The sequence below is a fragment of the Syzygium oleosum genome, unplaced genomic scaffold (assembly GCF_021117445.2).
Source record: "Syzygium oleosum isolate NSW1041296 unplaced genomic scaffold, Sole_v2.1 Sole_v2.08, whole genome shotgun sequence".
In the NCBI taxonomy this organism is placed as follows: Eukaryota; Viridiplantae; Streptophyta; class Magnoliopsida; order Myrtales; family Myrtaceae; genus Syzygium; species Syzygium oleosum.
Genome location: NW_026607492.1, coordinates 3,601,448 through 3,613,939, shown reverse-complemented (window position 1 = coordinate 3,613,939; position 12,492 = coordinate 3,601,448).

The window sequence follows — 12,492 nt, the reverse complement described above, 5'->3', positions numbered from 1 at the left end:
GACTTGTCTTAGCCGTCGAACACTTTCCTTCAGTAACTAGTCATCTCGCGGGCGAGGAGGAGCTCGACGACATAGGTAGCTCCAAGGTGCCTGAATTGCGCGGCCCTCTTCAGTAGCTCCATTACTAACTCTACCTTAATGAGACTTACATACTCATACTGCAAAGCACATAAATTGTTGATGGTCAATTTCTAGCTTTGAACGAAATTACAGAGAATAAATTTGATAGATAAATCATGTAATTAAACACGTACCGATCATTGTATATACAACGCCTTCAAATTATCCCATTTGATGCACTTTTGAATGAAAGCATTGCCTTCTTCAGGTTCCACCACAATATCCTTGAAATTTTTTCGAGAGATATTTGTCGATATATGTAGTCTTCTTTAACTAATTTATTAAAGATCTTGCAACTATAGAGACAAAATATTGACAAGAATAAGATTTCATGATTCGCCTAAAATTCGTTTCCGAGTCAAAATAAAAATTTGAAGGTAAGAGCGCAATATTTACAAAAAGTCAAAAGCTAAAGATAGAAGTCAACCTGAGTGGTTCAATCGTACCAATGGTACTAAATAAACCGATAGATGAGTGAAATTGATCGACTATCCATCTGCACTTCGTAGGTGATTCGTAATCTTAGTGAATGGAAAAAACTCTACCCAAGCTACAAAATGTGAGAAATCAAGATTTGTCACACAATATTTACAAGATGCTCGTGAAATGCACGAGAAATGCACGGGGAGCTTGGAGAATTATTTGAGACTAAGTTGGCCACTTTAAGATATTATATGAGATAATATACACTCTAAATCCTCTTTGACAAAACCCTCTTGTTTGTTCCACCACATGTTGTGCACAACGTCAAAATACTTCTTGCGGCACCCGCTCGTGTAGACTTGTCTCAACTGTCGAACACTTTCCTTTAGTAACTAGCCACCTCGCCGATGAGGAGGAGCCCGGCGACAAAGAAAGCTCCAAGGTGCCCGATTTGCGCGGCCCTCTTTAGTAGCTCCATTCCTAACTCATCTTCACGAGACTTACATACTCATATTGCAACGCACACAAATTGTTGATGGTCAATTTCTAACTTTGAACAAAATTATTGGGAATAAATTTGATAAATAAATCATGTAACTAAACATGTACCGATCCTTGCGTATACAAAGCCTTCAAATTGTCTCATTTGATACACCTCCGAATGAAGGCATTGCCTTCTTTGGGGTTCCACCACAATATACTTGAAATTTTTTCGAGAGAGATATATTTGTCGATATATACAGTCTTCATCAGCTAATTTATTGGTTTCGATCGGAACCCATGTGGCGCAGAAACATGAATGAATGTCAGACAACTTAGGAATTTATTTTCCTAGAAATTTCGTTGCGAGATTGATCCCATGGTATGCCACAAAATATTACAATAGGTCGGTTTTTCATCTATAATTTTTGTACATACTTTTAGAAGAATTACCATTCGTGCTTGCAAAAAATGGAAAAGAAAAGGTCAAAAAAAGGAAGAGAGACTTTAATTCGATTTATTTTCGAAGAATTAAATTTAATTCATTGTGGGATGAACGGTTTATCTATAATTTTATCCGTTCTAGTGAGACTTTTTTTTTATTATTTAACAATTTCCGCGCAAATCAATTTTTTGTACATAAGATTTGTTCTCATTAAGAGGTCAATAGAGCTAAATTCTAAGAAAAAATTTTAGTGAATTTTATTTTGCATATATATGAAAGATAGGAAACTAAAGAATAAATCCAATTAATTCCAAACGGCATCTATCCTTATGTCTATTAAATAGGAATCGCAAGCCCGAAAGCCCGGTCCAGCCCGTACTGACTTTCTCGGTCCGGATCGGGCTCTAGGCATGTCATTTTATTTTTTGCATGGGACCGATCTGGGCCTTCATACCTGAAAATTGTAATAAAGACCAAAAAAATTTGATATTTACACACCATAATAAACACACATAAATAAGTTCAAGCTATATAATTCAGCAACCGTAATGACTAATGAGCGAGAACAATGTGGTGGCGAGCTAGGGTCAATTTCGAAAAGATGGTCGAAATATTTTTTTTTCCGGTCGGAAGTCGAAAACATAGTTTTTTTTTGGTCTAATGTCGAAAATGTAGTTGAATAAGTGGGTTTTTTTTTTTGGGAAGAGAGAGCCTCGAGTGCCTTAGCATTTAGGTCCACGGTGTTGGGCTCTCTGAACGAGCTTTTGCGGATTGTACAAATGAGCCTTGCAACTCTACCTCAATCAGAAGTTATTTTCCATCGAAGTCGATGCACGTGAAATCCATTCATTCGGGTCGATTTTGGGTAGTTTAAGGTAGCACCATGCTTATCGGGTTACAATTGGATGTTTGGGTTAGGAATTCAAAGACTTAATAGTTCTAAACTGATCCAATTATCTGCACTCAAAGAGGAAAGACGATACAGACCACGCTACATACACGAGTGATGAATTTTGGTACTCATTATTTTTCGTTACGGGCATGATTAGAAAGGCGAAAGCGAGACCAAGGGCTTTCCTACTTGATAATAGTAGTATAGGGATCGATGCAGATAGGTAGGTTGATATGATGAAAAGGGCACATTCGTGAAATTTCAAGGGCGCTTAATAATAATAGTATAGGAATAGATATCGGTGATAGATAGGTAGGCGGTTTGTTTGCTAATTTTCTAATAAAGGTTATAGAATTTTAAAAATAATTGCACCAGAAATCTTAAAAATTATTACAAAAATGCAATTAAATTATAAAGTATTCAAAAAGTCAAATCAGGTCTTAAAACTTATCAAATTGGTGCAATCAACTCTTTCGGTTAATTCCGTCAAACTTAACTAGCAAAAAATGCTAACATGAATTTTTTATTTTTTACTTTTTTTATGTGGCGCCCTTGTAAAAGAACTGAGGAATTTTGGAATGAGAATTCTGTTCTTCATTGCCCCAGAAACGTAACATATATACTAGAAGATACAGCTATCAAACAAACTCCTAATTAGGCTAAACTACTAAAAAAACAAGGATCACACAATAAAAAGGAATAAAAGATGTGCACACAAAACTTCCTAAGTAAACGGCCTAAATAAACGGCCTAAATAAAAGCGAGATCACAGTGCCTTTCCAATACCCCTCAAGTTGGAGCATGGGGATCTCGAATGCCCAACTTGCGAAGAATAAAGTTAAATTGATCCTTTCCCAACGCCTTCGTGAATATATCACCTGGCTGCATTGAACTACGTACGTAATCTGTTTGAATGTTACCATTAAGTATCTCATTACGAATAAAATGACACCACTTCAAGTATGCTTGAGTACGCTCATGATAGACGGGATTGGCGGCTATATGTAAAGCTGCCTGATTGTCGCAATACAAGTGCATAGGTTGAGAATGTGCCACACCAAGAGAATCCAATAATCCTTTCAACCACTTAAGTTCACAAACGTAGTAGTCATAGACCGTATTCGCCAATGGATGAGCTTGTACACTTCTGCTTCTTAGTCTTCCACGAGATAGGAGATTCTCCCAAAAGAACAAAGTAACCAGTCAAAGATCGTCTCGTCAAAGGACAACTAGCCCGGTCGGAATCGCAGCAGGACAATTTCGGTCACAATTGGCACGCAACATAATACACGACTGGATTTCCTTTCGATAACGCAAAACTCTCACATGCCTCCCAATGAGCTTTCTTTGGCTTGCATGAACTGTAAGAATATGCACACAGTAAGACAATTCGGTCGAGTTATTGTTAGATAAATAAGCCGACCCACTAGGCGCCTATACTAAGCGGGTTGTCTACATCATCGCTCTCGATAGGGCTAGCTTGTGATTTTGTTCAAGAGGAGTTTTAGCCGGCTTAGAACCCAATAATCCGACCTCGAAATCACATCCAACGCATACTTACGTTGACACAAGAAAATACCATCCGAGTTTCCGCCACTTCAATCCCCAAGAAAAATTTCAGCTTCCCCAAGTCTTTCATATGAAAACAACGACTCAAATAGTTCTTGAACGTTTGCAGACGGAAATATCATTACCGGAGATAATGAGATCATCAACATAAATAAGCACATTCAATTGAACAGTCCCAACTCGAAAAGTGAACAAGGAGTAATCGAATATGATTGTTGAAATCCATAAGCTTTCAAAGATGCACCAATTTCGCAAACCAACATCTAGGTGCTTGCCGCAAACCATATAGAGATTTCCGAGTCTGCATACCTTCCCGATGATTGAGAGGCAAAGCCAGGTGACATCTTCATGTAAACCTCTTCCTCTAAATCGCCATGTAAGAAAGCATTTTGAACGTCCATCTGATGAAGTTCCCAATTCTTTGCAGCCGCAACGGCAAGAAAGGTGCGTACGGTGCACATTTTTGCCGTAGGAGCAAAAGTCTCCTGATAATCTATGCCTTCAACTTGATTATTTCCCAAGAGTATCACCAATCGCGCCTTGTATCGTTCAACACTTCCATCGAATTGTACTTAATTTTATACACCCACTTGCTCCCAATTGCTTTCTTTCCAGGCGGCAAATTTTCGATCATTGTCCATGTGCCATTATCTTCTAAAGCCTGTATTTCTTTACTCATGGCCTCTCTCCACCGTTCATCTTTAATCGCTTCCGCATAAGAGTTTGGTTCATGTCCTGCAAATTGCTTCCAAGAAACACCGTGTTGCGCAGAAAATTTTTCATAACTCACATAACGTGCTATAGAATAAGGCGTACTGAGGAATCGATTGGGTAGATGAGCATGTCGAGGGCTTATTCGATGGCGTTTGTCACATAATCTTTCAAACGAACAGAAGGTTGCTTGACCCTTTGTCCCCTGCCTAGCTGCTCTTCGACGACTTCACTTCTTTCCACGTCCTCATTGTTTGTGTGGATCAATTCCTCCATTTCTTGATTCACTTCATTTTCTCTATCTACACTTTCGGCGACGACTTCACTTCTTTCCACGTCCTCATTGTTTGTGTGGATCAATTCCTCCCTCAAGTCACTTTTTAAATCATCAACTTCATCACCCAACTCCATAACTCTATTTTTAATGAGTTCATCACTTACTGTTTTCTCATCGGCATATGGAAATTCCGTTTCAAACAAACACTACATCTCTTGATACAAAGTATTCATCACTTCTAAATCATACAATCTCCACCCTTTCTTTCCCAACGGATAACCAACAAAAATACACCGACGACTTCTACTAGCAAATTTATCTTTATCCCGATTCGATTATGCGCATAGCACAAACAACCAAAAATCCGAATATATTTGTAAGAAGGAGGTTGGCCAAAGATAATCTCATATGGGGTTTTACCATTCAATAATATAGATGGAGTCCCGTTAATCAAATACCCAATGCAGTACACATTCTCCCCAAAATTCTATGGGTAAATTTGCTTGAAACGCAAAGCTCTTGCAACATTAAGGATATGGCGATGCTTTCTTTCCACTCGGCCATTTTGTTGAGGTGTTCCAACACAAGAAGTTTGATGCAATATCCCATGTTCATCAAAATATTCTTTCAAACACAAAAATTCACTTCCGTTATCACTTCTAACGATTTTCACATTTTTCTCAAATTGGCATTTAACCATCGCAACAAATTTCCTAAGAACACAAGCCACTTCATTTTTTCCATTCAGCAAATATATCCACACAGCACGAGAGTAATCATCAACAATTGTCAAGAAATAAATTGCTCCACATGAAGCTGGGACTCTATAAGGTCCCCACAAATCACAATGCATCAATTCAAAACAATCTTTAGCTTTATTGTCACTAGAAAAGAAGATCTCTCTTGTTTGTTTTGCTCTAAAACAAACCTCACAAGTTTTATTGGTTTTCCTAACCATTTTGCCAGCTTCTGGAATTAACTCCACCACCTTAGAAGAAGGATGACCCATTCTTTTATGCCAAAGTTCAAAGGATTCCATATCATCCACCTTGCAAGCATGTACCGAAGTCACTCCCTTGAGAAAGTTAAGCCCCTCGCGTTGCTCACCCGCTCCAATCAGGTTCCTCGAATTTAGGTCCTATATAGCACATATTTTGTTAGTGAGTTGGATAACCAAATTTGAATCATTAAGAAGTTGTGACACAGAAATCAGATTGCATTTCAAATTGGGCACAAAAAGAACTCGTCGCAATTTCAAGTCTCCTCCAAGCAACACAGTTCCTTCTTTCATTGCCATGGTCTTTTCTCCATCAGGCAATTCGACTGAGCATGGCATAATGTCACGCAATTCTCTCAAAAATGCCAACGTTCTGTCATATGGTGGGAAGCTCCCGTGTCAATAATCCAAGGAAAAATACTCGCTTACCTATCAACCTCTCATGGGCACCATTCGATGAGAACTTAACATTCCTAGCAAAGTCGCCACTTGCTCATCATTCAATCCACTAAGACCCTTTCGATCGAATCCGTCACAACTCCTCGCCCACCATCAACTCCAGTTGCCTGTGAGACGTTGGCACGAGCACCTCCTCCCTTGTTTCGTCCACCTCTATTACCACGCTTTTGACCACTACCTTGTCCAGCAAAGGTTCCACGTGGTCTATTACCCCACCATTCTGGATATCCTATCAGCTGGAAACAACTTTCAGCATCATGTCCCTCTCGGTTGCAATTAGAACAAAACGAGATTTTATCTTTATCCCCCCTTGAATTTTGACCACCTGCCCGGATTGCAAAACTCATGGGATTGCCTCTTTCATCCTTGGTTCGTGTCATAGTTCGCACTCGCTCTTGCTGAACAACCATAGCATAGACACGATTCAGATTAGGCAAAGGTTCAGTGCTCAAAATATTAGCGCGCACTGTTCCATATCCTTCTTCATCTAAGCCCATTAAAAACTGATGAACTCTCTCTTCTTCACGCTTTCTTTCCAATACAATGGTAAGATCGCATCTGCAACTTACAAACACACACTGGTATCTGATCATAGTTATTTATTTCATCCCACAAGGTTTTGAGTTTACCGAAATAGGACACGATGGGTTGACCATCCTGCCTACAATTGGCCAAATCCGATCTTAGTTGCTGCATCTGTGGACCATTCCCAATCGAAAATCTCTGCTTGATATCCTCCCACAGATCTTTCACATTCTCCATGTGAGAGATAGTCGAGCGAAGTGTCGGTTCAATGGTATTAAACACCCAAGAAACCAACATGGAATTAACCGTCCACCAATCTTCAAGTTCCATGAATCATCTGCTGGTTGCTTGACAGATCCATCAATAAAACCATATTTCTTCTTGGCTCGTAATGCATCCGCATAGCTCGCGCCCATTCTTCATAATTCTCGCCCTTCAACCGAACTTGGGTAATCGGGTTACGGGTTGTCATTCGAATTCAGTGTGTAAGGACTAAAGGTTTTCTTGTCCGCTCCAGAACTCTCCTCATCTTTTTTCCATCAGCCATGGCTCGATACCATGTAAAAGAACGAGGAATTTTGGAATGAGAATTTGTTCTTCATTGCCCCGAAACGTAACATATATACTAGAAGATACAGCTATCAAACAAACTCCTAATTAGGCTAAACTACTAAAAAAACAAGGATCACACAATAAAAAGGAATAAAAGATGTGCACACAAAACTTCCTAAGTAAACGGCCTAAATAAACGGCCTAAATAAAAGCAGATCACAGCTGCCTTTCCAATAGCCCTAAGTGGCATTACGGTTAACTAAAGCATTAAAACGACCTCGTGCCTAATTCACTAGTTGTTTTCAATTATTAGAAAGATAGAAAAGACTATTATTATAAAATAGCAGTAATTATCCTAATCCTGACATTACGAGCCGATCTATATCAATAATCAATCGTGCCTAAGCGATAATGATAACATCTGCATGTACCCGTGCATGCACGTGAACTTTCGTGGATTTTCATGTGATGAGTCCCTAGAAAAGTGGCGATTAATGGTGTTTTGGTCAGCTAATGATGCCCGAGTTAGAAGTCATCCTGCCCTCATGATTACCCCGAATTTCTTCAATGTCGTTTAAAAAAAATTATATGCTGCTGTGCATTGTTTAAACTCGAAATTATGTAAGTTGTACAGGTACAAATTAGGGTGATTAGGGTTTTACCATAAATCGTATTTGTATAAAAAATAAAGGCACCTTTCATTAGGTATTTTGCAAGGCATGTGGAGAGATTAATTCACGACGCACCGCGGTAATTCGCGCTTCCAGAAAACACGACTCGATCTCGACACTGAATTCATGTCATTGTGACATTATGTTAATTATATTCGTGTAGAAGTCGTGCTCCTACCCTAAATATGATTAGAGAAAGAAGTTTGCCTACTTTTGACCCAAAAAAAAAAAAAACTGAAGCTCATTTAGGGTCTTCGATAAAAATTAGTCCATTGAATTGCTCGATCATGAATCTGACGACTCACGAGACCAAATGTGCTCAAAAATAAATTTGGAAGTGCTTGGACAAAGGCAACTAGTTGCAAATCTAGATGTCATTGATTACGTGCTTTAAGATTGTGTTTGGTCGTCCGGATTTGGACTAAAATATGATAAAATAATGTGGGATTAGCAATCCTCCGAATCGTAGAAATTCCCATCGTATATTTGGTGCAATATAGGATAGGATCGAAAATCTTCAAAAACCCTCTGTTGTAACCAGCTACTTCGGCCTCTACCCATTACTTCCAACACTCCCCCTATAGTGCCTCGAGTCTGCCGTCTCGTCCCATCGCCCTCTTGATCGACTTTCCCTGCTCGAACGAGTAATGCGCGCCACGACATGCACATGCTCCGCTTGCCTAAGGAAAATATACAGGCTCGCAAGATATAACAAAGTATAAAATGGGATAAATACATTGAAAGTCTTAAAACTTATCACGAAAGTGCGGTTAAGAAATAAAACTTTCAAAAAGTGCAATTAAGTACTAGAACTTGTCACGAAAGTACAATCGAGTCTTAAAACTTTCAAAAAGTACAACTAAAAACTTTTCACGAAAATACAATCGGGTCCTGAAACTTTCAAAAAAATACAATCAAGTCTTAAAATTTATCAAATTTGGTCAAATCAAGTCTTTTGGTTGAGATTCAATTGCACTTTCATAATAAGTTTTAGGACTCGATTGTACTTTCTCGACAAGTGTTAGGATTTAATTTCACTTTTAAAAAGTTACAAGACTCAGTTACATTTTTATGATAAATTTTATAACTTTCGATACATTTATCTCATAAAAAAAATCGAAATCCCCTCCGGCAATTTGTACCTAAAAGTTAGGACACACCTTCATGGGGCTACGGTCCCCCGCTCAAGTTCGCTTTCGACATGGACGGACAACGACCGATGTGCGGCCCCAACCCCTCCCGGGTACGAACATCGAACATTTAGTGCAGACAAAAGCAAAAGCTGTACACATTCAAACTTGAATTTTCTCTTTTGGTGTTTTTTCTTGGCGATCGCAAAGATGGGGATGATACAACTGTAGACACGCACGCACGCACGCCCAATAATGGTACGAAATCGAAACTGCTATAAAGAACTTGACTGAATATGCACGTAGCTGTCTCCCTCTTATCTGTGTCCCCCCCCACCCCTCCCCCCAATTATTGTCTTCTTGTCAGTTTTCCAACTTTTCTCCCACGACATTGTTACCATTATTATTTTCTATTATATTTGTGTCTCCCGCATTTGCTTCCTTAATAATAACAACAATAATAAAGAGCAACAATAATAACAACACCGATAAGGATTAACACCGTGAAAAATCTTAAATCGATATATTTATAATAAATTTACTTCAAATTAATTTTTTTGATCACAAAAAACTCAAAACTAGTACATCCATGACAAATTTGCCCTCCATTAATTTCCGTTAAATTTTACCGTCAAATTGCTGGGTTGGATGACACGTGGAAGTTGACGGATATACCGATTTGAGATTTTATCCCTCCCTTTGTCATAGGTTTACCGATTTATGATTTTTCGTGATATTAATTCAATTTAATGGATAGTAAATTTATCACAAATGTACCAGTTTGAGGTTTTTTGTGGTTAAAAAGTTAATTTTCGGTAAATTTGTCACAAGTGTATCAATTTGGGGTTTTTTGTGATCAAAAAATTAATTGAGATAAATTTATCATAAGTATACAAGTTTGGGATTTTTCATGGTATTAATCGTAATAATAATAATAGCAATCATAGGGAGAAAATTGGAAATGAGAGGAAATTGAAAGAAAGGGTGGGGCAGGTGGGTTTAGTTGTGCCAAGTTTACACTACATTAAAACAGTAATTAATGTGTAGTACCTGCCCGCCGCTAGATAGCCCCATTTGGTATAAATGTTGCGGTCTTGTAAGTATAGTCCGGTCCGCGGGAAGTGATGATTGGCGATATAATGTTTCGTAATTATGACTAAGGATGTTGTTAGGCAAGTCAAAATATTCTAATGCCCGAGCTCGATTCTGCTCGAATGTAATGCTCGATGCTCGACGAGATCGAGATTGACTTGTCGAGTTGGAGATTTGGGAGTTCATTCCATCGAGTTTACCATGAGCTCGGGTTTCACTCGAGGGGAGGGTAACCTTGGTTTTAAGCTCGAGTAAAAGCCAGAGCTTGACCTCGAATCCTAAAAGAACACAAAAGTCGATAAAATAATTGCATGGATCGCCCAGTTGCCCCCGCAAAGATCGAGATCGCCGACTCCTTGTGTCCATCCCTAATTTTTCTAACAGGAACTTTCTATAGACTAACAATTGATATGCTAGAGACATGACTTATTTCCCCTAATCTCGATTGATTCCATAATCCTCACTAAATACATTGGACTAAATATTTGACATCAAAGGTCTGCTTTAATTTTCACTAAATTTCATAGAAGTTCTAATCCGCTGAAGATTTTGTACATGCGGACCTTTGACCTTTTCAACCGATAAAGGATTTGACAAACTTACTAAGTTGGCTAGGCTATTGAGCAATTTAAACGTACACAATCCATCTGATCAAATTATTTATTCGAATGTCATTCCCTCTTCTTATTTATACAAACTATATACTCAAAGCCTGCAGATCGGGTGGATTAACGTTTACTATATGGTTAAAGAAAAGAAATATGCATCCATCGAGCTAAGTTCACGAAATACTCTAATTTAGTATTTTCAGGGTTCAGCTTGACTTAATTAAGTGGTCGAGATACTTGAATTCATAAAGATATTGAGCTCGAGTAGCAACGCACGAAAATTGAGTAAACGAGCTGCATTTGAGAAAGTTGTTATCGTGCATCGTTCTTTCAAATGTTTATCCAGAAAAATTGAAAAATCTCTTTTATTAATCGCAGCTATTAATTTTTTTTTTTTGGTTCAATCGCAGCTATTAATTGAAAAACACCAAAAACGCTCTGTTCAATGATTTGATGGAAAGGTAAATCGAAAGGCTTAATTCTCTAAAAACACGCTTAAACTTTAGGTGAAATTCCAATTCTTCTCCGAACTTGTTTTTGTCTAAAAAAACACCCCAACTTTCACTCTAGTCCATGATTTGCCATTGCATCAAATCACCACTAGTTTCTTTGAAATTATTGACATCACAACCAGTTAGAAATTCATTATTAGAACTCACATCTTCATCAATACTCTCATCTTCGTATAAAACAAGAGTAATCTTGCGATGTTGATAATATTGAAGAAATCAACGGCGATTTTTGAAGGTACGACAAAGTTAGGATTAAAGTGAAAATTGACAATTTTTTTTAATTGGATCTAAATTGAGAATTTTTTAAGAAATTAGGCATAAATCGAAACTCGTTCAAAAATATCAAAATGATCACGTCAAAATATCAGTGGGAAAGACGTGGCTCCATCGAAATTTTGTTCCACGCGTAAGAGCAAGAAACAGGAAAAACGCCGGAGAGTGACCTAAGGAAAATGCCCAAAGAAGCACAAATTTCTTTTGTTTTATTTGAGTTAATACTACGAAAAATCTCAAACTGATATACTCGACAACCAAAAACTTTAAATCATGATAAATTTACCTTCTACTAGTTTATGTTTAATTTTACCATCAAATTGTTGGGTTGGATGATACGTGGAAGTTGACGGATATACCGATTTGAGATTTTATCCCTCTGTTTGTCACATGTTACCAATTTGTGGTTTTTCGGGGGATAGAGTAAATTTGTCACAAGTGTACCGGTTTGGGGGTTTTGATGGTCAAAAAATTAGTTCGGGATAAACTTATTATAGATGTATCAATTTAGAGTTTTTGGTGATCAAAAAGTTAATTCGGAGTAAATTTGATATAAATATACTTATTTGGAGGTTTCTTGAGATATTAATTCTTTTTATTTCGATTTCGATTTTCTTGGGAATTGGAGCAAGATGACGTGGAAGCAGGACTGGCACACGCACGCACAACGAGGAATATCATGAAGCGGGTAGATGTCCAAGAATTGAGTGCAGATTCAGATCAAGATTACACCTTGACTTCAGCACGAAATGGCAT